This window comes from Dendrobates tinctorius, unplaced genomic scaffold (genome assembly GCF_039654945.1).
Source record: "Dendrobates tinctorius isolate UK_male_01 unplaced genomic scaffold, ASM3965494v1 ptg000204l, whole genome shotgun sequence".
Lineage (NCBI taxonomy): Eukaryota > Metazoa > Chordata > Amphibia > Anura > Dendrobatidae > Dendrobates > Dendrobates tinctorius.
In genome coordinates this window covers 1596690-1623561 of record NW_027361871.1, presented here as the reverse complement: position 1 = coordinate 1623561, position 26872 = coordinate 1596690, and the positions used below count along the sequence as shown (strand labels likewise).

Here is a 26872-nt window from a genome sequence, read left to right as displayed (position 1 = left end):
TGAGTTTGAATCACAGCAGTGCCTTGTTTTCATCTCCGCACAAAGAAGCTTCCTATCTTAAAAATAGGTGTTTCACTTGAGACTGATAGTGCAATTGTGAGATTAAAAATCTCTTCTATCTAAGCGATATAAAGGAAGAAAGATGGTTTCAAGCATGACAATGTAAAACCAGTTGATTTAGTTTTGAAATGCCTCCTTTCTATGCATCTCTAATCCGTTTATCCAATGTATCTCACCTTTATGTCCTTTGGCTTAGTTGGTCAAAGAGCCTGTTTAGCAAACAGAAAATCTTGAATTTGAATGCCAGCAGTGCTGTTCTTTCTTTATGTCAGTTTGGGGCTTCTTAACTCTCTAAGCAGGCTTTCTAATGTATCACACCTGTTTGTCCTTTGTCTTAGTTGGTCAAAGAGCCTGTTTAGTAAACAGAAAATCTTGAATTTGAATGCCAGCAGTCCTCTTCCTTCTTTATCTCAGTTTAGGGCTGTTTAACTCTCTAAGCAGGCTTTCTAATGTATCACACCTGTTTGTCCTTTGTCTTAGTTGGTCAAAGAGCCTATTTAGTAAATGGAAAATCTTGAATTTGAATGCCAGCAGTCCTTTTCCTTCTTTATCTCAGTTTAGGGCTGTTTAACTCTCTAAGCAGGCGTTTTTAATGTTTCGCACCTGTTTGTCCTTTGGCTTAGTTGGTCAAAGAGCCTATTTAGTAAAAGGAAAATCTTGATTTTGAATGTCAGCAGTACTTTCTATTCTTCATCTCATTTTGTGGGTTTTTACCCCAAAAAGAGGACTTTTACTCTTGTTTGTCATCAAATATTAATTTCCCACAGCCCTAATATAGTGCAATTGAGAAAAAAAATTCTCTGCTGTTGAAACACTTTAAAAGGAATTAGAGGATATAATTTTCTTTACAGAATATAGGATGGCATCAAGCTTTACAAATTAAAACGAGTGGATTTACAGATCTGACTCTGCAAAGTTTGATAGCAGCACAGGAGTATTGTAAACTTTCATGCTTGAAGTGTCCACCGCTTGGGTTAAAAATGAAAACCAAACCATTCAACATGAAAGAAGAAGCAGATTAATCCGACGAGGATGGGATTCGAACCCATGCATGCAGAGCACAAAGGATTAGCGTTCCATCGCCTTAACCACTCGGCCACTTCTTCTCCATAGCACCTGTGCGTTTAGGTGGGAAGATGTTGAGAGGGTTTTTACCAGTCAGTGTTTTTTCACTGAAGATTGTATGTTGGCTTTTGTCAGAGTTGCCTTATCTCGTCAACTACAGTGCCTGTTGTTTGAAGTTAGCTTGAGGAAAACTCTATCAGAAATGAACCAGTGCTGAGGTTTTTAATATCAATTAGTCATAATTTTTCCTCCTTTTGGTTTTGCCATGGCATTTCTTCAATCTGTCTATTCTGTGTCATAACCTGGAAGCAAAACAAGTCCCAAATTTCAGCTGTGCTAAAAGATGGCTCATTCAATTGCAAAACTTCAAAGCCTTTGTCCTCGATACAGCTTCTGTAAATTTGTCAGTCTTTTAAATGAATCCTCTTCAAAATTTACTTGGCTTCTTAAGTGTTATGACTGAGATTGAAATGTTATTCCATGTTTCTGCTCTACGTGGAATGGAACTCAAGCTCAATATTATTTTGCTGCGCTAACCAGTTGAATGTTCGATTGGTGCTTCAATCTTCCTTTGATTTCAAGTGCATGCCATCTTCTGGTGCTGTGGCTTAGTTGGTTAAAGCGCCTGTCTAGTAAACAGGAGATCCTGAGTTCGAATCTCAGCAGTGCCTTGTTTTCATCTCCTCACAAAGAAGCTTCCTATCTTAAAAATAGGTGTTTCACTTGCCACTGATAGTGCAATTGTGAGATTAAAAATCTCTTCTATCTAAGAGATATAAAGGAAGAAAGATGGCTTCAAGCATGACAATGTAAAACCAGTTGATTTAGTTTTGAAATGCCTCCTTTCTATGCATCTCTAATCCGTTTATCCAATGTATCTCACCTTTATGTCCTTTGGCTTAGTTGGTCAAAGAGCCTGTTTAGCAAACAGAAAATCTTGAATTTGAATGCCAGCAGTGCTGTTCTTTCTTTATGTCAGTTTGGGGCTTCTTAACTCTCTAAGCAGGCTTTCTAATGTATCACACCTGTTTGTCCTTTGTCTTAGTTGGTCAAAGAGCCTGTTTAGTAAACAGAAAATCTTGAATTTGAATGCCAGCAGTCCTCTTCCTTCTTTATCTCAGTTTAGGGCTGTTTAACTCTCTAAGCAGGCTTTCTAATGTATCACACCTGTTTGTCCTTTGTCTTAGTTGGTCAAAGAGCCTATTTAGTAAATGGAAAATCTTGAATTTGAATGCCAGCAGTCCTTTTCCTTCTTTATCTCAGTTTAGGGCTGTTTAACTCTCTAAGCAGGCGTTTTTAATGTTTCGCACCTGTTTGTCCTTTGGCTTAGTTGGTCAAAGAGCCTATTTAGTAAAAGGAAAATCTTGATTTTGAATGTCAGCAGTACTTTCTATTCTTCATCTCATTTTGTGGGTTTTTACCCCAAAAAGAGGACTTTTACTCTTGTTTGTCATCAAATATTAATTTCCCACAGCCCTAATATAGTGCAATTGAGAAAAAAAATTCTCTGCTGTTGAAACACTTTAAAAGGAATTAGAGGATATAATTTTCTTTACAGAATATAGGATGGCATCAAGCTTTACAAATTAAAACGAGTGGATTTACAGATCTGACTCTGCAAAGTTTGATAGCAGCACAGGAGTATTGTAAACTTTCATGCTTGAAGTGTACACCGCTTGGGTTAAAAATGAAAACCAAACCATTCAACATGAAAGAAGAAGCAGATTAATCCGACGAGGATGGGATTCGAACCCATGCATGCAGAGCACAATGGATTAGCAGTCCATCACCTTAACCACTCGGCCACCTCGTCTACATAGTTCCCGTGCGTTTAGGTGGGAAGATGTTGAGAGGGTTTTTACCAGTCAGTGTTTTTTCACTGAAGATTGTATGTTGGCTTTTGTCAGAGTTGCCTTATCTCGTCAACTACAGTGCCTGTTGTTTGAAGTTAGCTTGGGGAAAACTCTATCAGAAATGAACCAGTGCTGAGGTTTTTAATATCAATTAGTCATAATTTTTCCTCCTTTTGGTTTTGCCATGGCATTTCTTCAATCTGTCTATTCTGTGTCATAACTTGGAAGCAAAACAAGTCCCAAATTTCAGCTGTGCTAAAAGATGGCTCATTCAATTGCAAAACTTCAAAGCCTTTGTCCTCGATACAGCTTCTGTAAATTTGTCAGTTTTTTAAATGAATGCTCTTCAAAATTTACTTGGCTTCTTAAGTGTTATGACTGAGATTGAAATCTTATTCCATGTTTCTGCTCTACGTGGAATGGAACTCAAGCTCAATATTATTTTGCTGCGCTAACCAGTTGAATGTTCGATTGGTGCTTCAATCTTCCTTGGATTTCGAATGCATGCCATCTTCTGGTGCTGTGGCTTAGTTGGTTAAAGCGCCTGTCTAATAAACAGGAGATCCTGAGTTTGAATCACAGCAGTGCCTTGTTTTCATCTCCGCACAAAGAAGCTTCCTATCTTAAAAATAGGTGTTTCACTTGAGACTGATAGTGCAATTGTGAGATTAAAAATCTCTTCTATCTAAGCGATATAAAGGAAGAAAGATGGTTTCAAGCATGACAATGTAAAACCAGTTGATTTAGTTTTGAAATGCCTCCTTTCTATGCATCTCTAATCCGTTTATCCAATGTATCTCACCTTTATGTCCTTTGGCTTAGTTGGTCAAAGAGCCTGTTTAGCAAACAGAAAATCTTGAATTTGAATGCCAGCAGTGCTGTTCTTTCTTTATGTCAGTTTGGGGCTTCTTAACTCTCTAAGCAGGCTTTCTAATGTATCACACCTGTTTGTCCTTTGTCTTAGTTGGTCAAAGAGCCTGTTTAGTAAACAGAAAATCTTGAATTTGAATGCCAGCAGTCCTCTTCCTTCTTTATCTCAGTTTAGGGCTGTTTAACTCTCTAAGCAGGCTTTCTAATGTATCACACCTGTTTGTCCTTTGTCTTAGTTGGTCAAAGAGCCTATTTAGTAAATGGAAAATCTTGAATTTGAATGCCAGCAGTCCTTTTCCTTCTTTATCTCAGTTTAGGGCTGTTTAACTCTCTAAGCAGGCGTTTTTAATGTTTCGCACCTGTTTGTCCTTTGGCTTAGTTGGTCAAAGAGCCTATTTAGTAAAAGGAAAATCTTGATTTTGAATGTCAGCAGTACTTTCTATTCTTCATCTCATTTTGTGGGTTTTTACCCCAAAAAGAGGACTTTTACTCTTGTTTGTCATCAAATATTAATTTCCCACAGCCCTAATATAGTGCAATTGAGAAAAAAAATTCTCTGCTGTTGAAACACTTTAAAAGGAATTAGAGGATATAATTTTCTTTACAGAATATAGGATGGCATCAAGCTTTACAAATTAAAACGAGTGGATTTACAGATCTGACTCTGCAAAGTTTGATAGCAGCACAGGAGTATTGTAAACTTTCATGCTTGAAGTGTCCACCGCTTGGGTTAAAAATGAAAACCAAACCATTCAACATGAAAGAAGAAGCAGATTAATCCGACGAGGATGGGATTCGAACCCATGCATGCAGAGGACAATGGATTAGCAGTCCATCACATTAACCACTCGGCCACCTCGTCTACATAGTGCCCGTGCGTTTAGGTGGGAAGATGTTGAGAGGGTTTTTACCAGTCAGTGTTTTTTCACTGAAGATTGGATGTTGGCTTTTGTCAGAGTTGCCTTATCTCGTCAACTACAGTGCCTGTTGTTTGAAGTTAGCTTGGGGAAAACTCTATCAGAAATGAACCAGTGCTGAGGTTTTTAATATCAATTAGTCATAATTTTTCCTCCTTTTGGTTTTGCCATGGCATTTCTTCAATCTGTCTATTCTGTGTCATAACTTGGAAGCAAAACAAGTCCCAAATTTCAGCTGTGCTAAAAGATGGCTCATTCAATTGCAAAACTTCAAAGCCTTTGTCCTCGATACAGCTTCTGTAAATTTGTCAGTTTTTTAAATGAATGCTCTTCAAAATTTACTTGGCTTCTTAAGTGTTATGACTGAGATTGAAATCTTATTCCATGTTTCTGCTCTACGTGGAATGGAACTCAAGCTCAATATCGTTTTGCTGCGCTAACCAGTTGAATGTTCGATTGGTGCTTCAATCTTCCTTGGATTTCGAATGCATGCCATCTTCTGGTGCTGTGGCTTAGTTGGTTAAAGCGCCTGTCTAATAAACAGGAGATCCTGAGTTTGAATCACAGCAGTGCCTTGTTTTCATCTCCGCACAAAGAAGCTTCCTATCTTAAAAATAGGTGTTTCACTTGAGACTGATAGTGCAATTGTGAGATTAAAAATCTCTTCTATCTAAGCGATATAAAGGAAGAAAGATGGTTTCAAGCATGACAATGTAAAACCAGTTGATTTAGTTTTGAAATGCCTCCTTTCTATGCATCTCTAATCCGTTTATCCAATGTATCTCACCTTTATGTCCTTTGGCTTAGTTGGTCAAAGAGCCTGTTTAGCAAACAGAAAATCTTGAATTTGAATGCCAGCAGTGCTGTTCTTTCTTTATGTCAGTTTGGGGCTTCTTAACTCTCTAAGCAGGCTTTCTAATGTATCACACCTGTTTGTCCTTTGTCTTAGTTGGTCAAAGAGCCTGTTTAGTAAACAGAAAATCTTGAATTTGAATGCCAGCAGTCCTCTTCCTTCTTTATCTCAGTTTAGGGCTGTTTAACTCTCTAAGCAGGCTTTCTAATGTATCACACCTGTTTGTCCTTTGTCTTAGTTGGTCAAAGAGCCTATTTAGTAAATGGAAAATCTTGAATTTGAATGCCAGCAGTCCTTTTCCTTCTTTATCTCAGTTTAGGGCTGTTTAACTCTCTAAGCAGGCGTTTTTAATGTTTCGCACCTGTTTGTCCTTTGGCTTAGTTGGTCAAAGAGCCTATTTAGTAAAAGGAAAATCTTGATTTTGAATGTCAGCAGTACTTTCTATTCTTCATCTCATTTTGTGGGTTTTTACCCCAAAAAGAGGACTTTTACTCTTGTTTGTCATCAAATATTAATTTCCCACAGCCCTAATATAGTGCAATTGAGAAAAAAAATTCTCTGCTGTTGAAACACTTTAAAAGGAATTAGAGGATATAATTTTCTTTACAGAATATAGGATGGCATCAAGCTTTACAAATTAAAACGAGTGGATTTACAGATCTGACTCTGCAAAGTTTGATAGCAGCACAGGAGTATTGTAAACTTTCATGCTTGAAGTGTCCACCGCTTGGGTTAAAAATGAAAACCAAACCATTCAACATGAAAGAAGAAGCAGATTAATCCGACGAGGATGGGATTCGAACCCATGCATGCAGAGCACAAAGGATTAGCGTTCCATCGCCTTAACCACTCGGCCACTTCTTCTCCATAGCACCTGTGCGTTTAGGTGGGAAGATGTTGAGAGGGTTTTTACCAGTCAGTGTTTTTTCACTGAAGATTGTATGTTGGCTTTTGTCAGAGTTGCCTTATCTCGTCAACTACAGTGCCTGTTGTTTGAAGTTAGCTTGAGGAAAACTCTATCAGAAATGAACCAGTGCTGAGGTTTTTAATATCAATTAGTCATAATTTTTCCTCCTTTTGGTTTTGCCATGGCATTTCTTCAATCTGTCTATTCTGTGTCATAACCTGGAAGCAAAACAAGTCCCAAATTTCAGCTGTGCTAAAAGATGGCTCATTCAATTGCAAAACTTCAAAGCCTTTGTCCTCGATACAGCTTCTGTAAATTTGTCAGTCTTTTAAATGAATCCTCTTCAAAATTTACTTGGCTTCTTAAGTGTTATGACTGAGATTGAAATGTTATTCCATGTTTCTGCTCTACGTGGAATGGAACTCAAGCTCAATATTATTTTGCTGCGCTAACCAGTTGAATGTTCGATTGGTGCTTCAATCTTCCTTTGATTTCAAGTGCATGCCATCTTCTGGTGCTGTGGCTTAGTTGGTTAAAGCGCCTGTCTAGTAAACAGGAGATCCTGAGTTCGAATCTCAGCAGTGCCTTGTTTTCATCTCCTCACAAAGAAGCTTCCTATCTTAAAAATAGGTGTTTCACTTGCCACTGATAGTGCAATTGTGAGATTAAAAATCTCTTCTATCTAAGAGATATAAAGGAAGAAAGATGGCTTCAAGCATGACAATGTAAAACCAGTTGATTTAGTTTTGAAATGCCTCCTTTCTATGCATCTCTAATCCGTTTATCCAATGTATCTCACCTTTATGTCCTTTGGCTTAGTTGGTCAAAGAGCCTGTTTAGCAAACAGAAAATCTTGAATTTGAATGCCAGCAGTGCTGTTCTTTCTTTATGTCAGTTTGGGGCTTCTTAACTCTCTAAGCAGGCTTTCTAATGTATCACACCTGTTTGTCCTTTGTCTTAGTTGGTCAAAGAGCCTGTTTAGTAAACAGAAAATCTTGAATTTGAATGCCAGCAGTCCTCTTCCTTCTTTATCTCAGTTTAGGGCTGTTTAACTCTCTAAGCAGGCTTTCTAATGTATCACACCTGTTTGTCCTTTGTCTTAGTTGGTCAAAGAGCCTATTTAGTAAATGGAAAATCTTGAATTTGAATGCCAGCAGTCCTTTTCCTTCTTTATCTCAGTTTAGGGCTGTTTAACTCTCTAAGCAGGCGTTTTTAATGTTTCGCACCTGTTTGTCCTTTGGCTTAGTTGGTCAAAGAGCCTATTTAGTAAAAGGAAAATCTTGATTTTGAATGTCAGCAGTACTTTCTATTCTTCATCTCATTTTGTGGGTTTTTACCCCAAAAAGAGGACTTTTACTCTTGTTTGTCATCAAATATTAATTTCCCACAGCCCTAATATAGTGCAATTGAGAAAAAAAATTCTCTGCTGTTGAAACACTTTAAAAGGAATTAGAGGATATAATTTTCTTTACAGAATATAGGATGGCATCAAGCTTTACAAATTAAAACGAGTGGATTTACAGATCTGACTCTGCAAAGTTTGATAGCAGCACAGGAGTATTGTAAACTTTCATGCTTGAAGTGTACACCGCTTGGGTTAAAAATGAAAACCAAACCATTCAACATGAAAGAAGAAGCAGATTAATCCGACGAGGATGGGATTCGAACCCATGCATGCAGAGCACAATGGATTAGCAGTCCATCACCTTAACCACTCGGCCACCTCGTCTACATAGTTCCCGTGCGTTTAGGTGGGAAGATGTTGAGAGGGTTTTTACCAGTCAGTGTTTTTTCACTGAAGATTGTATGTTGGCTTTTGTCAGAGTTGCCTTATCTCGTCAACTACAGTGCCTGTTGTTTGAAGTTAGCTTGGGGAAAACTCTATCAGAAATGAACCAGTGCTGAGGTTTTTAATATCAATTAGTCATAATTTTTCCTCCTTTTGGTTTTGCCATGGCATTTCTTCAATCTGTCTATTCTGTGTCATAACTTGGAAGCAAAACAAGTCCCAAATTTCAGCTGTGCTAAAAGATGGCTCATTCAATTGCAAAACTTCAAAGCCTTTGTCCTCGATACAGCTTCTGTAAATTTGTCAGTTTTTTAAATGAATGCTCTTCAAAATTTACTTGGCTTCTTAAGTGTTATGACTGAGATTGAAATCTTATTCCATGTTTCTGCTCTACGTGGAATGGAACTCAAGCTCAATATTATTTTGCTGCGCTAACCAGTTGAATGTTCGATTGGTGCTTCAATCTTCCTTGGATTTCGAATGCATGCCATCTTCTGGTGCTGTGGCTTAGTTGGTTAAAGCGCCTGTCTAATAAACAGGAGATCCTGAGTTTGAATCACAGCAGTGCCTTGTTTTCATCTCCGCACAAAGAAGCTTCCTATCTTAAAAATAGGTGTTTCACTTGAGACTGATAGTGCAATTGTGAGATTAAAAATCTCTTCTATCTAAGCGATATAAAGGAAGAAAGATGGTTTCAAGCATGACAATGTAAAACCAGTTGATTTAGTTTTGAAATGCCTCCTTTCTATGCATCTCTAATCCGTTTATCCAATGTATCTCACCTTTATGTCCTTTGGCTTAGTTGGTCAAAGAGCCTGTTTAGCAAACAGAAAATCTTGAATTTGAATGCCAGCAGTGCTGTTCTTTCTTTATGTCAGTTTGGGGCTTCTTAACTCTCTAAGCAGGCTTTCTAATGTATCACACCTGTTTGTCCTTTGTCTTAGTTGGTCAAAGAGCCTGTTTAGTAAACAGAAAATCTTGAATTTGAATGCCAGCAGTCCTCTTCCTTCTTTATCTCAGTTTAGGGCTGTTTAACTCTCTAAGCAGGCTTTCTAATGTATCACACCTGTTTGTCCTTTGTCTTAGTTGGTCAAAGAGCCTATTTAGTAAATGGAAAATCTTGAATTTGAATGCCAGCAGTCCTTTTCCTTCTTTATCTCAGTTTAGGGCTGTTTAACTCTCTAAGCAGGCGTTTTTAATGTTTCGCACCTGTTTGTCCTTTGGCTTAGTTGGTCAAAGAGCCTATTTAGTAAAAGGAAAATCTTGATTTTGAATGTCAGCAGTACTTTCTATTCTTCATCTCATTTTGTGGGTTTTTACCCCAAAAAGAGGACTTTTACTCTTGTTTGTCATCAAATATTAATTTCCCACAGCCCTAATATAGTGCAATTGAGAAAAAAAATTCTCTGCTGTTGAAACACTTTAAAAGGAATTAGAGGATATAATTTTCTTTACAGAATATAGGATGGCATCAAGCTTTACAAATTAAAACGAGTGGATTTACAGATCTGACTCTGCAAAGTTTGATAGCAGCACAGGAGTATTGTAAACTTTCATGCTTGAAGTGTCCACCGCTTGGGTTAAAAATGAAAACCAAACCATTCAACATGAAAGAAGAAGCAGATTAATCCGACGAGGATGGGATTCGAACCCATGCATGCAGAGGACAATGGATTAGCAGTCCATCACATTAACCACTCGGCCACCTCGTCTACATAGTGCCCGTGCGTTTAGGTGGGAAGATGTTGAGAGGGTTTTTACCAGTCAGTGTTTTTTCACTGAAGATTGGATGTTGGCTTTTGTCAGAGTTGCCTTATCTCGTCAACTACAGTGCCTGTTGTTTGAAGTTAGCTTGGGGAAAACTCTATCAGAAATGAACCAGTGCTGAGGTTTTTAATATCAATTAGTCATAATTTTTCCTCCTTTTGGTTTTGCCATGGCATTTCTTCAATCTGTCTATTCTGTGTCATAACTTGGAAGCAAAACAAGTCCCAAATTTCAGCTGTGCTAAAAGATGGCTCATTCAATTGCAAAACTTCAAAGCCTTTGTCCTCGATACAGCTTCTGTAAATTTGTCAGTTTTTTAAATGAATGCTCTTCAAAATTTACTTGGCTTCTTAAGTGTTATGACTGAGATTGAAATCTTATTCCATGTTTCTGCTCTACGTGGAATGGAACTCAAGCTCAATATCGTTTTGCTGCGCTAACCAGTTGAATGTTCGATTGGTGCTTCAATCTTCCTTGGATTTCGAATGCATGCCATCTTCTGGTGCTGTGGCTTAGTTGGTTAAAGCGCCTGTCTAATAAACAGGAGATCCTGAGTTTGAATCACAGCAGTGCCTTGTTTTCATCTCCGCACAAAGAAGCTTCCTATCTTAAAAATAGGTGTTTCACTTGAGACTGATAGTGCAATTGTGAGATTAAAAATCTCTTCTATCTAAGCGATATAAAGGAAGAAAGATGGTTTCAAGCATGACAATGTAAAACCAGTTGATTTAGTTTTGAAATGCCTCCTTTCTATGCATCTCTAATCCGTTTATCCAATGTATCTCACCTTTATGTCCTTTGGCTTAGTTGGTCAAAGAGCCTGTTTAGCAAACAGAAAATCTTGAATTTGAATGCCAGCAGTGCTGTTCTTTCTTTATGTCAGTTTGGGGCTTCTTAACTCTCTAAGCAGGCTTTCTAATGTATCACACCTGTTTGTCCTTTGTCTTAGTTGGTCAAAGAGCCTGTTTAGTAAACAGAAAATCTTGAATTTGAATGCCAGCAGTCCTCTTCCTTCTTTATCTCAGTTTAGGGCTGTTTAACTCTCTAAGCAGGCTTTCTAATGTATCACACCTGTTTGTCCTTTGTCTTAGTTGGTCAAAGAGCCTATTTAGTAAATGGAAAATCTTGAATTTGAATGCCAGCAGTCCTTTTCCTTCTTTATCTCAGTTTAGGGCTGTTTAACTCTCTAAGCAGGCGTTTTTAATGTTTCGCACCTGTTTGTCCTTTGGCTTAGTTGGTCAAAGAGCCTATTTAGTAAAAGGAAAATCTTGATTTTGAATGTCAGCAGTACTTTCTATTCTTCATCTCATTTTGTGGGTTTTTACCCCAAAAAGAGGACTTTTACTCTTGTTTGTCATCAAATATTAATTTCCCACAGCCCTAATATAGTGCAATTGAGAAAAAAAATTCTCTGCTGTTGAAACACTTTAAAAGGAATTAGAGGATATAATTTTCTTTACAGAATATAGGATGGCATCAAGCTTTACAAATTAAAACGAGTGGATTTACAGATCTGACTCTGCAAAGTTTGATAGCAGCACAGGAGTATTGTAAACTTTCATGCTTGAAGTGTCCACCGCTTGGGTTAAAAATGAAAACCAAACCATTCAACATGAAAGAAGAAGCAGATTAATCCGACGAGGATGGGATTCGAACCCATGCATGCAGAGCACAATGGATTAGCAGTCCATCACCTTAACCACTCGGCCACCTCGTCTACATAGTGCCCGTGCGTTTAGGTGGGAAGATGTTGAGAGGGTTTTTACCAGTCAGTGTTTTTTCACTGAAGATTGGATGTTGGCTTTTGTCAGAGTTGCCTTATCTCGTCAACTACAGTGCCTGTTGTTTGAAGTTAGCTTGGGGAAAACTCTATCAGAAATGAACCAGTGCTGAGGTTTTTAATATCAATTAGTCATAATTTTTCCTCCTTTTGGTTTTGCCATGGCATTTCTTCAATCTGTCTATTCTGTGTCATAACTTGGAAGCAAAACAAGTCCCAAATTTCAGCTGTGCTAAAAGATGGCTCATTCAATTGCAAAACTTCAAAGCCTTTGTCCTCGATACAGCTTCTGTAAATTTGTCAGTTTTTTAAATGAATGCTCTTCAAAATTTACTTGGCTTCTTAAGTGTTATGACTGAGATTGAAATCTTATTCCATGTTTCTGCTCTACGTGGAATGGAACTCAAGCTCAATATCGTTTTGCTGCGCTAACCAGTTGAATGTTCGATTGGTGCTTCAATCTTCCTTGGATTTCGAATGCATGCCATCTTCTGGTGCTGTGGCTTAGTTGGTTAAAGCGCCTGTCTAATAAACAGGAGATCCTGAGTTTGAATCACAGCAGTGCCTTGTTTTCATCTCCGCACAAAGAAGCTTCCTATCTTAAAAATAGGTGTTTCACTTGAGACTGATAGTGCAATTGTGAGATTAAAAATCTCTTCTATCTAAGCGATATAAAGGAAGAAAGATGGTTTCAAGCATGACAATGTAAAACCAGTTGATTTAGTTTTGAAATGCCTCCTTTCTATGCATCTCTAATCCGTTTATCCAATGTATCTCACCTTTATGTCCTTTGGCTTAGTTGGTCAAAGAGCCTGTTTAGCAAACAGAAAATCTTGAATTTGAATGCCAGCAGTGCTGTTCTTTCTTTATGTCAGTTTGGGGCTTCTTAACTCTCTAAGCAGGCTTTCTAATGTATCACACCTGTTTGTCCTTTGTCTTAGTTGGTCAAAGAGCCTGTTTAGTAAACAGAAAATCTTGAATTTGAATGCCAGCAGTCCTCTTCCTTCTTTATCTCAGTTTAGGGCTGTTTAACTCTCTAAGCAGGCTTTCTAATGTATCACACCTGTTTGTCCTTTGTCTTAGTTGGTCAAAGAGCCTATTTAGTAAATGGAAAATCTTGAATTTGAATGCCAGCAGTCCTTTTCCTTCTTTATCTCAGTTTAGGGCTGTTTAACTCTCTAAGCAGGCGTTTTTAATGTTTCGCACCTGTTTGTCCTTTGGCTTAGTTGGTCAAAGAGCCTATTTAGTAAAAGGAAAATCTTGATTTTGAATGTCAGCAGTACTTTCTATTCTTCATCTCATTTTGTGGGTTTTTACCCCAAAAAGAGGACTTTTACTCTTGTTTGTCATCAAATATTAATTTCCCACAGCCCTAATATAGTGCAATTGAGAAAAAAAATTCTCTGCTGTTGAAACACTTTAAAAGGAATTAGAGGATATAATTTTCTTTACAGAATATAGGATGGCATCAAGCTTTACAAATTAAAACGAGTGGATTTACAGATCTGACTCTGCAAAGTTTGATAGCAGCACAGGAGTATTGTAAACTTTCATGCTTGAAGTGTCCACCGCTTGGGTTAAAAATGAAAACCAAACCATTCAACATGAAAGAAGAAGCAGATTAATCCGACGAGGATGGGATTCGAACCCATGCATGCAGAGCACAATGGATTAGCAGTCCATCACCTTAACCACTCGGCCACCTCGTCTACATAGTGCCCGTGCGTTTAGGTGGGAAGATGTTGAGAGGGTTTTTACCAGTCAGTGTTTTTTCACTGAAGATTGTATGTTGGCTTTTGTCAGAGTTGCCTTATCTCGTCAACTACAGTGCCTGTTGTTTGAAGTTAGCTTGGGGAAAACTCTATCAGAAATGAACCAGTGCTGAGGTTTTTAATATCAATTAGTCATAATTTTTCCTCCTTTTGGTTTTGCCATGGCATTTCTTCAATCTGTCTATTCTGTGTCATAACTTGGAAGCAAAACAAGTCCCAAATTTCAGCTGTGCTAAAAGATGGCTCATTCAATTGCAAAACTTCAAAGCCTTTGTCCTCGATACAGCTTCTGTAAATTTGTCAGTTTTTTAAATGAATGCTCTTCAAAATTTACTTGGCTTCTTAAGTGTTATGACTGAGATTGAAATCTTATTCCATGTTTCTGCTCTACGTGGAATGGAACTCAAGCTCAATATTGTTTTGCTGCGCTAACCAGTTGAATGTTCGATTGGTGCTTCAATCTTCCTTGGATTTCAAATGCATTCCATCTTCTGGTGCTGTGGCTTAGTTGGTTAAAGCGCCTGTCTAGTAAACAGGAGATCCTGAGTTCGAATCTCAGCAGTGCCTTGTTTTCATATCCTCACAAAGAAGCTTCCTATCTTAAAAATAGGTGTTTCACTTGCGACTCATAGTGCAATTGTGAGATTAAAAATCTCTTCTATCTAAGCGATATAAAGGAAGAAAGATGGTTTCAAGCATGACAATGTAAAACCAGTTGATTTAGTTTTGAAATGCCTCCTTTCTATGCATCTCTAATCCGTTTATCCAATGTATCTCACCTTTATGTCCTTTGGCTTAGTTGGTCAAAGAGCCTGTTTAGCAAACAGAAAATCTTGAATTTGAATGCCAGCAGTGCTGTTCTTTCTTTATGTCAGTTTGGGGCTTCTTAACTCTCTAAGCAGGCTTTCTAATGTATCACACCTGTTTGTCCTTTGTCTTAGTTGGTCAAAGAGCCTGTTTAGTAAACAGAAAATCTTGAATTTGAATGCCAGCAGTCCTCTTCCTTCTTTATCTCAGTTTAGGGCTGTTTAACTCTCTAAGCAGGCTTTCTAATGTATCACACCTGTTTGTCCTTTGTCTTAGTTGGTCAAAGAGCCTATTTAGTAAATGGAAAATCTTGAATTTGAATGCCAGCAGTCCTTTTCCTTCTTTATCTCAGTTTAGGGCTGTTTAACTCTCTAAGCAGGCGTTTTTAATGTTTCGCACCTGTTTGTCCTTTGGCTTAGTTGGTCAAAGAGCCTATTTAGTAAAAGGAAAATCTTGATTTTGAATGTCAGCAGTACTTTCTATTCTTCATCTCATTTTGTGGGTTTTTACCCCAAAAAGAGGACTTTTACTCTTGTTTGTCATCAAATATTAATTTCCCACAGCCCTAATATAGTGCAATTGAGAAAAAAAATTATCTGCTGTTGAAACACTTTAAAAGGAATTAGAGGATATAATTTTCTTTACAGAATATAGGATGGCATCAAGCTTTACAAATTAAAACGAGTGGATTTACAGATCTGACTCTGCAAAGTTTGATAGCAGCACAGGAGTATTGTAAACTTTCATGCTTGAAGTGTCCACCGCTTGGGTTAAAAATGAAAACCAAACCATTCAACATGAAAGAAGAAGCAGATTAATCCGACGAGGATGGGATTCGAACCCATGCATGCAGAGCACAATGGATTAGGAGTCTATCACCTTAACCACTCGGCCACCTCGTCTACATAGTGCCCGTGCGTTTAGGTGGGAAGATGTTGAGAGGGTTTTTACCAGTCAGTGTTTTTTCACTGAAGATTGGATGTTGGCTTTTGTCAGAGTTGCCTTATCTCGTCAACTACAGTGCCTGTTGTTTGAAGTTAGCTTGGGGAAAACTCTATCAGAAATGAACCAGTGCTGAGGTTTTTAATATCAATTAGTCATAATTTTTCCTCCTTTTGGTTTTGCCATGGCATTTCTTCAATCTGTCTATTCTGTGTCATAACTTGGAAGCAAAACAAGTCCCAAATTTCAGCTGTGCTAAAAGATGGCTCATTCAATTGCAAAACTTCAAAGCCTTTGTCCTCGATACAGCTTCTGTAAATTTGTCAGTCTTTTAAATGAATGCTCTTCAAAATTTACTTGGCTTCTTAAGTGTTATGACTGAGATTGAAATCTTATTCCATGTTTCTGCTCTACGTGGAATGGAACTCAAGCTCAATATTATTTTGCTGCGCTAACCAGTTGAATGTTCGATTGGTGCTTCAATCTTCCTTTGATTTCAAGTGCATGCCATCTTCTGGTACTGTGGCTTAGTTGGTTAAAGCGCCTGTCTAGTAAACAGGAGATCCTGAGTTCGAATCTCAGCAGTGCCTTGTTTTCATATCCTCACAAAGAAGCTTCCTATCTTAAAAATAGGTGTTTCACTTGCGACTGATAGTGCAATTGTGAGATTAAAAATCTCTTCTACCTAAGAGATATAAAGGAAGAAAGATGGCTTCAAGCATGACAATGTAAAACCAGTTGATTTAGTTTTGAAATGCCTCCTTTCTATGCATCTCTAATCCGTTTATCCAATGTATCTCACCTTTATGTCCTTTGGCTTAGTTGGTCAAAGAGCCTGTTTAGCAAACAGAAAATCTTGAATTTGAATGCCAGCAGTGCTATTCTTTCTTTATGTCAGTTTGGGGCTTCTTAACTCTCTAAGCAGGCTTTCTAATGTATCACACCTGTTTGTCCTTTGTCTTAGTTGGTCAAAGAGCCTGTTTAGTAAACAGAAAATCTTGAATTTGAATGCCAGCAGTCCTCTTCCTTCTTTATCTCAGTTTAGGGCTGTTTAACTCTCTAAGCAGGCTTTCTAATGTATCACACCTGTTTGTCCTTTGTCTTAGTTGGTCAAAGAGCCTATTTAGTAAATGGAAAATCTTGAATTTGAATGCCAGCAGTCCTTTTCCTTCTTTATCTCAGTTTAGGGCTGTTTAACTCTCTAAGCAGGCGTTTTTAATGTTTCGCACCTGTTTGTCCTTTGGCTTAGTTGGTCAAAGAGCCTATTTAGTAAAAGGAAAATCTTGATTTTGAATGTCAGCAGTACTTTCTATTCTTCATCTCATTTTGTGGGTTTTTACCCCAAAAAGAGGACTTTTACTCTTGTTTGTCATCAAATATTAATTTCCCACAGCCCTAATATAGTGCAATTGAGAAAAAAAATTCTCTGCTGTTGAAACACTTTAAAAGGAATTAGAGGATATAATTTTCTTTACAGAATATAGGATGGCATCAAGCTTTACAAATTAAAACGAGTGGATTTACAGATCTGACTCTGCAAAGTTTGATAGCAGCACAGGAGTATTGTAAACTTTCATGCTTGAAGTGTACACCGCTTGGGTTAAAAATGAAAACCAAACCATTCAACATGAAAGAAGAAGCAGATTAATCCGACGAGGATGGGATTCGAACCCATGCATGCAGAGCACAATGGATTAGCAGTCCATCACCTTAACCACTCGGCCACCTCGTCTACATAGTTCCCGTGCGTTTAGGTGGGAAGATGTTGAGAGGGTTTTTACCAGTCAGTGTTTTTTCACTGAAGATTGTATGTTGGCTTTTGTCAGAGTTGCCTTATCTCGTCAACTACAGTGCCTGTTGTTTGAAGTTAGCTTGGGGAAAACTCTATCAGAAATGAACCAGTGCTGAGGTTTTTAATATCAATTAGTCATAATTTTTCCTCCTTTTGGTTTTGCCATGGCATTTCTTCAATCTGTCTATTCTGTGTCATAACTTGGAAGCAAAACAAGTCCCAAATTTCAGCTGTGCTAAAAGATGGCTCATTCAATTGCAAAACTTCAAAGCCTTTGTCCTCGATACAGCTTCTGTAAATTTGTCAGTTTTTTAAATGAATGCTCTTCAAAATTTACTTGGCTTCTTAAGTGTTATGACTGAGATTGAAATCTTATTCCATGTTTCTGCTCTACGTGGAATGGAACTCAAGCTCAATATCGTTTTGCTGCGCTAACCAGTTGAATGTTCGATTGGTGCTTCAATCTTCCTTGGATTTCGAATGCATGCCATCTTCTGGTGCTGTGGCTTAGTTGGTTAAAGCGCCTGTCTAATAAACAGGAGATCCTGAGTTTGAATCACAGCAGTGCCTTGTTTTCATCTCCGCACAAAGAAGCTTCCTATCTTAAAAATAGGTGTTTCACTTGAGACTGATAGTGCAATTGTGAGATTAAAAATCTCTTCTATCTAAGCGATATAAAGGAAGAAAGATGGTTTCAAGCATGACAATGTAAAACCAGTTGATTTAGTTTTGAAATGCCTCCTTTCTATGCATCTCTAATCCGTTTATCCAATGTATCTCACCTTTATGTCCTTTGGCTTAGTTGGTCAAAGAGCCTGTTTAGCAAACAGAAAATCTTGAATTTGAATGCCAGCAGTGCTGTTCTTTCTTTATGTCAGTTTGGGGCTTCTTAACTCTCTAAGCAGGCTTTCTAATGTATCACACCTGTTTGTCCTTTGTCTTAGTTGGTCAAAGAGCCTGTTTAGTAAACAGAAAATCTTGAATTTGAATGCCAGCAGTCCTCTTCCTTCTTTATCTCAGTTTAGGGCTGTTTAACTCTCTAAGCAGGCTTTCTAATGTATCACACCTGTTTGTCCTTTGTCTTAGTTGGTCAAAGAGCCTATTTAGTAAATGGAAAATCTTGAATTTGAATGCCAGCAGTCCTTTTCCTTCTTTATCTCAGTTTAGGGCTGTTTAACTCTCTAAGCAGGCGTTTTTAATGTTTCGCACCTGTTTGTCCTTTGGCTTAGTTGGTCAAAGAGCCTATTTAGTAAAAGGAAAATCTTGATTTTGAATGTCAGCAGTACTTTCTATTCTTCATCTCATTTTGTGGGTTTTTACCCCAAAAAGAGGACTTTTACTCTTGTTTGTCATCAAATATTAATTTCCCACAGCCCTAATATAGTGCAATTGAGAAAAAAAATTCTCTGCTGTTGAAACACTTTAAAAGGAATTAGAGGATATCATTTTCTTTACAGAATATAGGATGGCATCAAGCTTTACAAATTAAAACGAGTGGATTTACAGATCTGACTCTGCAAAGTTTGATAGCAGCACAGGAGTATTGTAAACTTTCATGCTTGAAGTGTCCACCGCTTGGGTTAAAAATGAAAACCAAACCATTCAACATGAAAGAAGAAGCAGATTAATCCGACGAGGATGGGATTCGAACCCATGCATGCAGAGCACAATGGATTAGCAGTCCATCACCTTAACCACTCGGCCACCTCGTCTACATAGTGCCCGTGCGTTTAGGTGGGAAGATGTTGAGAGGGTTTTTACCAGTCAGTGTTTTTTCACTGAAGATTGGATGTTGGCTTTTGTCAGAGTTGCCTTATCTCGTCAACTACAGTGCCTGTTGTTTGAAGTTAGCTTGGGGAAAACTCTATCAGAAATGAACCAGTGCTGAGGTTTTTAATATCAATTAGTCATAATTTTTCCTCCTTTTGGTTTTGCCATGGCATTTCTTCAATCTGTCTATTCTGTGTCATAACTTGGAAGCAAAACAAGTCCCAAATTTCAGCTGTGCTAAAAGATGGCTCATTCAATTGCAAAACTTCAAAGCCTTTGTCCTCGATACAGCTTCTGTAAATTTGTCAGTCTTTTAAATGAATGCTCTTCAAAATTTACTTGGCTTCTTAAGTGTTATGACTGAGATTGAAATCTTATTCCATGTTTCTGCTCTACGTGGAATGGAACTCAAGCTCAATATTATTTTGCTGCGCTAACCAGTTGAATGTTCGATTGGTGCTTCAATCTTCCTTTGATTTCAAGTGCATGCCATCTTCTGGTACTGTGGCTTAGTTGGTTAAAGCGCCTGTCTAGTAAACAGGAGATCCTGAGTTCGAATCTCAGCAGTGCCTTGTTTTCATATCCTCACAAAGAAGCTTCCTATCTTAAAAATAGGTGTTTCACTTGCGACTGATAGTGCAATTGTGAGATTAAAAATCTCTTCTACCTAAGAGATATAAAGGAAGAAAGATGGCTTCAAGCATGACAATGTAAAACCAGTTGATTTAGTTTTGAAATGCCTCCTTTCTATGCATCTCTAATCCGTTTATCCAATGTATCTCACCTTTATGTCCTTTGGCTTAGTTGGTCAAAGAGCCTGTTTAGCAAACAGAAAATCTTGAATTTGAATGCCAGCAGTGCTATTCTTTCTTTATGTCAGTTTGGGGCTTCTTAACTCTCTAAGCAGGCTTTCTAATGTATCACACCTGTTTGTCCTTTGTCTTAGTTGGTCAAAGAGCCTGTTTAGTAAACAGAAAATCTTGAATTTGAATGCCAGCAGTCCTCTTCCTTCTTTATCTCAGTTTAGGGCTGTTTAACTCTCTAAGCAGGCTTTCTAATGTATCACACCTGTTTGTCCTTTGTCTTAGTTGGTCAAAGAGCCTATTTAGTAAATGGAAAATCTTGAATTTGAATGCCAGCAGTCCTTTTCCTTCTTTATCTCAGTTTAGGGCTGTTTAACTCTCTAAGCAGGCGTTTTTAATGTTTCGCACCTGTTTGTCCTTTGGCTTAGTTGGTCAAAGAGCCTATTTAGTAAAAGGAAAATCTTGATTTTGAATGTCAGCAGTACTTTCTATTCTTCATCTCATTTTGTGGGTTTTTACCCCAAAAAGAGGACTTTTACTCTTGTTTGTCATCAAATATTAATTTCCCACAGCCCTAATATAGTGCAATTGAGAAAAAAAATTCTCTGCTGTTGAAACACTTTAAAAGGAATTAGAGGATATAATTTTCTTTACAGAATATAGGATGGCATCAAGCTTTACAAATTAAAACGAGTGGATTTACAGATCTGACTCTGCAAAGTTTGATAGCAGCACAGGAGTATTGTAAACTTTCATGCTTGAAGTGTACACCGCTTGGGTTAAAAATGAAAACCAAACCATTCAACATGAAAGAAGAAGCAGATTAATCCGACGAGGATGGGATTCGAACCCATGCATGCAGAGCACAATGGATTAGCAGTCCATCACCTTAACCACTCGGCCACCTCGTCTACATAGTTCCCGTGCGTTTAGGTGGGAAGATGTTGAGAGGGTTTTTACCAGTCAGTGTTTTTTCACTGAAGATTGTATGTTGGCTTTTGTCAGAGTTGCCTTATCTCGTCAACTACAGTGCCTGTTGTTTGAAGTTAGCTTGGGGAAAACTCTATCAGAAATGAACCAGTGCTGAGGTTTTTAATATCAATTAGTCATAATTTTTCCTCCTTTTGGTTTTGCCATGGCATTTCTTCAATCTGTCTATTCTGTGTCATAACTTGGAAGCAAAACAAGTCCCAAATTTCAGCTGTGCTAAAAGATGGCTCATTCAATTGCAAAACTTCAAAGCCTTTGTCCTCGATACAGCTTCTGTAAATTTGTCAGTTTTTTAAATGAATGCTCTTCAAAATTTACTTGGCTTCTTAAGTGTTATGACTGAGATTGAAATCTTATTCCATGTTTCTGCTCTACGTGGAATGGAACTCAAGCTCAATATCGTTTTGCTGCGCTAACCAGTTGAATGTTCGATTGGTGCTTCAATCTTCCTTGGATTTCGAATGCATGCCATCTTCTGGTGCTGTGGCTTAGTTGGTTAAAGCGCCTGTCTAATAAACAGGAGATCCTGAGTTTGAATCACAGCAGTGCCTTGTTTTCATCTCCGCACAAAGAAGCTTCCTATCTTAAAAATAGGTGTTTCACTTGAGACTGATAGTGCAATTGTGAGATTAAAAATCTCTTCTATCTAAGCGATATAAAGGAAGAAAGATGGTTTCAAGCATGACAATGTAAAACCAGTTGATTTAGTTTTGAAATGCCTCCTTTCTATGCATCTCTAATCCGTTTATCCAATGTATCTCACCTTTATGTCCTTTGGCTTAGTTGGTCAAAGAGCCTGTTTAGCAAACAGAAAATCTTGAATTTGAATGCCAGCAGTGCTGTTCTTTCTTTATGTCAGTTTGGGGCTTCTTAACTCTCTAAGCAGGCTTTCTAATGTATCACACCTGTTTGTCCTTTGTCTTAGTTGGTCAAAGAGCCTGTTTAGTAAACAGAAAATCTTGAATTTGAATGCCAGCAGTCCTCTTCCTTCTTTATCTCAGTTTAGGGCTGTTTAACTCTCTAAGCAGGCTTTCTAATGTATCACACCTGTTTGTCCTTTGTCTTAGTTGGTCAAAGAGCCTATTTAGTAAATGGAAAATCTTGAATTTGAATGCCAGCAGTCCTTTTCCTTCTTTATCTCAGTTTAGGGCTGTTTAACTCTCTAAGCAGGCGTTTTTAATGTTTCGCACCTGTTTGTCCTTTGGCTTAGTTGGTCAAAGAGCCTATTTAGTAAAAGGAAAATCTTGATTTTGAATGTCAGCAGTACTTTCTATTCTTCATCTCATTTTGTGGGTTTTTACCCCAAAAAGAGGACTTTTACTCTTGTTTGTCATCAAATATTAATTTCCCACAGCCCTAATATAGTGCAATTGAGAAAAAAAATTCTCTGCTGTTGAAACACTTTAAAAGGAATTAGAGGATATAATTTTCTTTACAGAATATAGGATGGCATCAAGCTTTACAAATTAAAACGAGTGGATTTACAGATCTGACTCTGCAAAGTTTGATAGCAGCACAGGAGTATTGTAAACTTTCATGCTTGAAGTGTCCACCGCTTGGGTTAAAAATGAAAACCAAACCATTCAACATGAAAGAAGAAGCAGATTAATCCGACGAGGATGGGATTCGAACCCATGCATGCAGAGCACAATGGATTAGCAGTCCATCACCTTAACCACTCGGCCACCTCGTCTACATAGTGCCCGTGCGTTTAGGTGGGAAGATGTTGAGAGGGTTTTTACCAGTCAGTGTTTTTTCACTGAAGATTGGATGTTGGCTTTTGTCAGAGTTGCCTTATCTCGTCAACTACAGTGCCTGTTGTTTGAAGTTAGCTTGGGGAAAACTCTATCAGAAATGAACCAGTGCTGAGGTTTTTAATATCAATTAGTCATAATTTTTCCTCCTTTTGGTTTTGCCATGGCATTTCTTCAATCTGTCTATTCTGTGTCATAACTTGGAAGCAAAACAAGTCCCAAATTTCAGCTGTGCTAAAAGATGGCTCATTCAATTGCAAAACTTCAAAGCCTTTGTCCTCGATACAGCTTCTGTAAATTTGTCAGTCTTTTAAATGAATGCTCTTCAAAATTTACTTGGCTTCTTAAGTGTTATGACTGAGATTGAAATCTTATTCCATGTTTCTGCTCTACGTGGAATGGAACTCAAGCTCAATATTATTTTGCTGCGCTAACCAGTTGAATGTTCGATTGGTGCTTCAATCTTCCTTTGATTTCAAGTGCATGCCATCTTCTGGTACTGTGGCTTAGTTGGTTAAAGCGCCTGTCTAGTAAACAGGAGATCCTGAGTTCGAATCTCAGCAGTGCCTTGTTTTCATATCCTCACAAAGAAGCTTCCTATCTTAAAAATAGGTGTTTCACTTGCGACTGATAGTGCAATTGTGAGATTAAAAATCTCTTCTACCTAAGAGATATAAAGGAAGAAAGATGGCTTCAAGCATGACAATGTAAAACCAGTTGATTTAGTTTTGAAATGCCTCCTTTCTATGCATCTCTAATCCGTTTATCCAATGTATCTCACCTTTATGTCCTTTGGCTTAGTTGGTCAAAGAGCCTGTTTAGCAAACAGAAAATCTTGAATTTGAATGCCAGCAGTGCTATTCTTTCTTTATGTCAGTTTGGGGCTTCTTAACTCTCTAAGCAGGCTTTCTAATGTATCACACCTGTTTGTCCTTTGTCTTAGTTGGTCAAAGAGCCTGTTTAGTAAACAGAAAATCTTGAATTTGAATGCCAGCAGTCCTCTTCCTTCTTTATCTCAGTTTAGGGCTGTTTAACTCTCTAAGCAGGCTTTCTAATGTATCACACCTGTTTGTCCTTTGTCTTAGTTGGTCAAAGAGCCTATTTAGTAAATGGAAAATCTTGAATTTGAATGCCAGCAGTCCTTTTCCTTCTTTATCTCAGTTTAGGGCTGTTTAACTCTCTAAGCAGGCGTTTTTAATGTTTCGCACCTGTTTGTCCTTTGGCTTAGTTGGTCAAAGAGCCTATTTAGTAAAAGGAAAATCTTGATTTTGAATGTCAGCAGTACTTTCTATTCTTCATCTCATTTTGTGGGTTTTTACCCCAAAAAGAGGACTTTTACTCTTGTTTGTCATCAAATATTAATTTCCCACAGCCCTAATATAGTGCAATTGAGAAAAAAAATTCTCTGCTGTTGAAACACTTTAAAAGGAATTAGAGGATATAATTTTCTTTACAGAATATAGGATGGCATCAAGCTTTACAAATTAAAACGAGTGGATTTACAGATCTGACTCTGCAAAGTTTGATAGCAGCACAGGAGTATTGTAAACTTTCATGCTTGAAGTGTACACCGCTTGGGTTAAAAATGAAAACCAAACCATTCAACATGAAAGAAGAAGCAGATTAATCCGACGAGGATGGGATTCGAACCCATGCATGCAGAGCACAATGGATTAGCAGTCCATCACCTTAACCACTCGGCCACCTCGTCTACATAGTTCCCGTGCGTTTAGGTGGGAAGATGTTGAGAGGGTTTTTACCAGTCAGTGTTTTTTCACTGAAGATTGTATGTTGGCTTTTGTCAGAGTTGCCTTATCTCGTCAACTACAGTGCCTGTTGTTTGAAGTTAGCTTGGGGAAAACTCTATCAGAAATGAACCAGTGCTGAGGTTTTTAATATCAATTAGTCATAATTTTTCCTCCTTTTGGTTTTGCCATGGCATTTCTTCAATCTGTCTATTCTGTGTCATAACTTGGAAGCAAAACAAGTCCCAAATTTCAGCTGTGCTAAAAGATGGCTCATTCAATTGCAAAACTTCAAAGCCTTTGTCCTCGATACAGCTTCTGTAAATTTGTCAGTTTTTTAAATGAATGCTCTTCAAAATTTACTTGGCTTCTTAAGTGTTATGACTGAGATTGAAATCTTATTCCATGTTTCTGCTCTACGTGGAATGGAACTCAAGCTCAATATCGTTTTGCTGCGCTAACCAGTTGAATGTTCGATTGGTGCTTCAATCTTCCTTGGATTTCGAATGCATGCCATCTTCTGGTGCTGTGGCTTAGTTGGTTAAAGCGCCTGTCTAATAAACAGGAGATCCTGAGTTTGAATCACAGCAGTGCCTTGTTTTCATCTCCGCACAAAGAAGCTTCCTATCTTAAAAATAGGTGTTTCACTTGAGACTGATAGTGCAATTGTGAGATTAAAAATCTCTTCTATCTAAGCGATATAAAGGAAGAAAGATGGTTTCAAGCATGACAATGTAAAACCAGTTGATTTAGTTTTGAAATGCCTCCTTTCTATGCATCTCTAATCCGTTTATCCAATGTATCTCACCTTTATGTCCTTTGGCTTAGTTGGTCAAAGAGCCTGTTTAGCAAACAGAAAATCTTGAATTTGAATGCCAGCAGTGCTGTTCTTTCTTTATGTCAGTTTGGGGCTTCTTAACTCTCTAAGCAGGCTTTCTAATGTATCACACCTGTTTGTCCTTTGTCTTAGTTGGTCAAAGAGCCTGTTTAGTAAACAGAAAATCTTGAATTTGAATGCCAGCAGTCCTCTTCCTTCTTTATCTCAGTTTAGGGCTGTTTAACTCTCTAAGCAGGCTTTCTAATGTATCACACCTGTTTGTCCTTTGTCTTAGTTGGTCAAAGAGCCTATTTAGTAAATGGAAAATCTTGAATTTGAATGCCAGCAGTCCTTTTCCTTCTTTATCTCAGTTTAGGGCTGTTTAACTCTCTAAGCAGGCGTTTTTAATGTTTCGCACCTGTTTGTCCTTTGGCTTAGTTGGTCAAAGAGCCTATTTAGTAAAAGGAAAATCTTGATTTTGAATGTCAGCAGTACTTTCTATTCTTCATCTCATTTTGTGGGTTTTTACCCCAAAAAGAGGACTTTTACTCTTGTTTGTCATCAAATATTAATTTCCCACAGCCCTAATATAGTGCAATTGAGAAAAAAAATTCTCTGCTGTTGAAACACTTTAAAAGGAATTAGAGGATATAATTTTCTTTACAGAATATAGGATGGCATCAAGCTTTACAAATTAAAACGAGTGGATTTACAGATCTGACTCTGCAAAGTTTGATAGCAGCACAGGAGTATTGTAAACTTTCATGCTTGAAGTGTCCACCGCTTGGGTTAAAAATGAAAACCAAACCATTCAACATGAAAGAAGAAGCAGATTAATCCGACGAGGATGGGATTCGAACCCATGCATGCAGAGCACAATGGATTAGCAGTCCATCACCTTAACCACTCGGCCACCTCGTCTACATAGTGCCCGTGCGTTTAGGTGGGAAGATGTTGAGAGGGTTTTTACCAGTCAGTGTTTTTTCACTGAAGATTGGATGTTGGCTTTTGTCAGAGTTGCCTTATCTCGTCAACTACAGTGCCTGTTGTTTGAAGTTAGCTTGGGGAAAACTCTATCAGAAATGAACCAGTGCTGAGGTTTTTAATATCAATTAGTCATAATTTTTCCTCCTTTTGGTTTTGCCATGGCATTTCTTCAATCTGTCTATTCTGTGTCATAACTTGGAAGCAAAACAAGTCCCAAATTTCAGCTGTGCTAAAAGATGGCTCATTCAATTGCAAAACTTCAAAGCCTTTGTCCTCGATACAGCTTCTGTAAATTTGTCAGTCTTTTAAATGAATGCTCTTCAAAATTTACTTGGCTTCTTAAGTGTTATGACTGAGATTGAAATCTTATTCCATGTTTCTGCTCTACGTGGAATGGAACTCAAGCTCAATATTATTTTGCTGCGCTAACCAGTTGAATGTTCGATTGGTGCTTCAATCTTCCTTTGATTTCAAGTGCATGCCATCTTCTGGTACTGTGGCTTAGTTGGTTAAAGCGCCTGTCTAGTAAACAGGAGATCCTGAGTTCGAATCTCAGCAGTGCCTTGTTTTCATATCCTCACAAAGAAGCTTCCTATCTTAAAAATAGGTGTTTCACTTGCGACTGATAGTGCAATTGTGAGATTAAAAATCTCTTCTACCTAAGAGATATAAAGGAAGAAAGATGGCTTCAAGCATGACAATGTAAAACCAGTTGATTTAGTTTTGAAATGCCTCCTTTCTATGCATCTCTAATCCGTTTATCCAATGTATCTCACCTTTATGTCCTTTGGCTTAGTTGGTCAAAGAGCCTGTTTAGCAAACAGAAAATCTT

General features: G+C 37.9%; 18 non-coding genes across 18 annotated transcripts; 7 read left to right on the top strand and 11 right to left on the bottom strand.

The window, feature by feature from the left end:
- Positions 1–1722: 1722 nt before the first annotated feature.
- Positions 1723–1796, top strand: TRNAT-AGU (transfer RNA threonine (anticodon AGU)). The gene has a single exon. It is a non-coding gene; the product is annotated as a tRNA-Thr (tRNA).
- Positions 1797–2856: 1060 nt separating this feature from the next.
- Positions 2857–2938, bottom strand: TRNAS-GCU (transfer RNA serine (anticodon GCU)). Its single transcript has one exon. It is a non-coding gene; the product is annotated as a tRNA-Ser (tRNA).
- A 4100-nt stretch (positions 2939–7038) lies between these two features.
- Positions 7039–7112, top strand: TRNAT-AGU (transfer RNA threonine (anticodon AGU)). The gene has a single exon. It is a non-coding gene; the product is annotated as a tRNA-Thr (tRNA).
- A 1060-nt stretch (positions 7113–8172) lies between these two features.
- On the bottom strand, positions 8173–8254 carry TRNAS-GCU (transfer RNA serine (anticodon GCU)). Its single transcript has one exon. It is a non-coding gene; the product is annotated as a tRNA-Ser (tRNA).
- A 3462-nt stretch (positions 8255–11716) lies between these two features.
- TRNAS-GCU (transfer RNA serine (anticodon GCU)) lies at positions 11717–11798 on the bottom strand. Its single transcript has one exon. It is a non-coding gene; the product is annotated as a tRNA-Ser (tRNA).
- Positions 11799–13488: 1690 nt separating this feature from the next.
- On the bottom strand, positions 13489–13570 carry TRNAS-GCU (transfer RNA serine (anticodon GCU)). Its single transcript has one exon. It is a non-coding gene; the product is annotated as a tRNA-Ser (tRNA).
- Positions 13571–14126: 556 nt separating this feature from the next.
- On the top strand, positions 14127–14200 carry TRNAT-AGU (transfer RNA threonine (anticodon AGU)). Its single transcript has one exon. It is a non-coding gene; the product is annotated as a tRNA-Thr (tRNA).
- A 1060-nt stretch (positions 14201–15260) lies between these two features.
- Positions 15261–15342, bottom strand: TRNAR-CCU (transfer RNA arginine (anticodon CCU)). Its single transcript has one exon. It is a non-coding gene; the product is annotated as a tRNA-Arg (tRNA).
- A 556-nt stretch (positions 15343–15898) lies between these two features.
- On the top strand, positions 15899–15972 carry TRNAT-AGU (transfer RNA threonine (anticodon AGU)). Its single transcript has one exon. It is a non-coding gene; the product is annotated as a tRNA-Thr (tRNA).
- Positions 15973–17032: 1060 nt separating this feature from the next.
- TRNAS-GCU (transfer RNA serine (anticodon GCU)) lies at positions 17033–17114 on the bottom strand. The gene has a single exon. It is a non-coding gene; the product is annotated as a tRNA-Ser (tRNA).
- Positions 17115–18804: 1690 nt separating this feature from the next.
- TRNAS-GCU (transfer RNA serine (anticodon GCU)) lies at positions 18805–18886 on the bottom strand. The gene has a single exon. It is a non-coding gene; the product is annotated as a tRNA-Ser (tRNA).
- A 556-nt stretch (positions 18887–19442) lies between these two features.
- On the top strand, positions 19443–19516 carry TRNAT-AGU (transfer RNA threonine (anticodon AGU)). Its single transcript has one exon. It is a non-coding gene; the product is annotated as a tRNA-Thr (tRNA).
- A 1060-nt stretch (positions 19517–20576) lies between these two features.
- Positions 20577–20658, bottom strand: TRNAS-GCU (transfer RNA serine (anticodon GCU)). The gene has a single exon. It is a non-coding gene; the product is annotated as a tRNA-Ser (tRNA).
- Positions 20659–22348: 1690 nt separating this feature from the next.
- Positions 22349–22430, bottom strand: TRNAS-GCU (transfer RNA serine (anticodon GCU)). The gene has a single exon. It is a non-coding gene; the product is annotated as a tRNA-Ser (tRNA).
- A 556-nt stretch (positions 22431–22986) lies between these two features.
- On the top strand, positions 22987–23060 carry TRNAT-AGU (transfer RNA threonine (anticodon AGU)). Its single transcript has one exon. It is a non-coding gene; the product is annotated as a tRNA-Thr (tRNA).
- A 1060-nt stretch (positions 23061–24120) lies between these two features.
- Positions 24121–24202, bottom strand: TRNAS-GCU (transfer RNA serine (anticodon GCU)). Its single transcript has one exon. It is a non-coding gene; the product is annotated as a tRNA-Ser (tRNA).
- A 1690-nt stretch (positions 24203–25892) lies between these two features.
- Positions 25893–25974, bottom strand: TRNAS-GCU (transfer RNA serine (anticodon GCU)). Its single transcript has one exon. It is a non-coding gene; the product is annotated as a tRNA-Ser (tRNA).
- Positions 25975–26530: 556 nt separating this feature from the next.
- On the top strand, positions 26531–26604 carry TRNAT-AGU (transfer RNA threonine (anticodon AGU)). The gene has a single exon. It is a non-coding gene; the product is annotated as a tRNA-Thr (tRNA).
- The last annotated feature ends 268 nt before the right edge of the window (positions 26605–26872 follow it).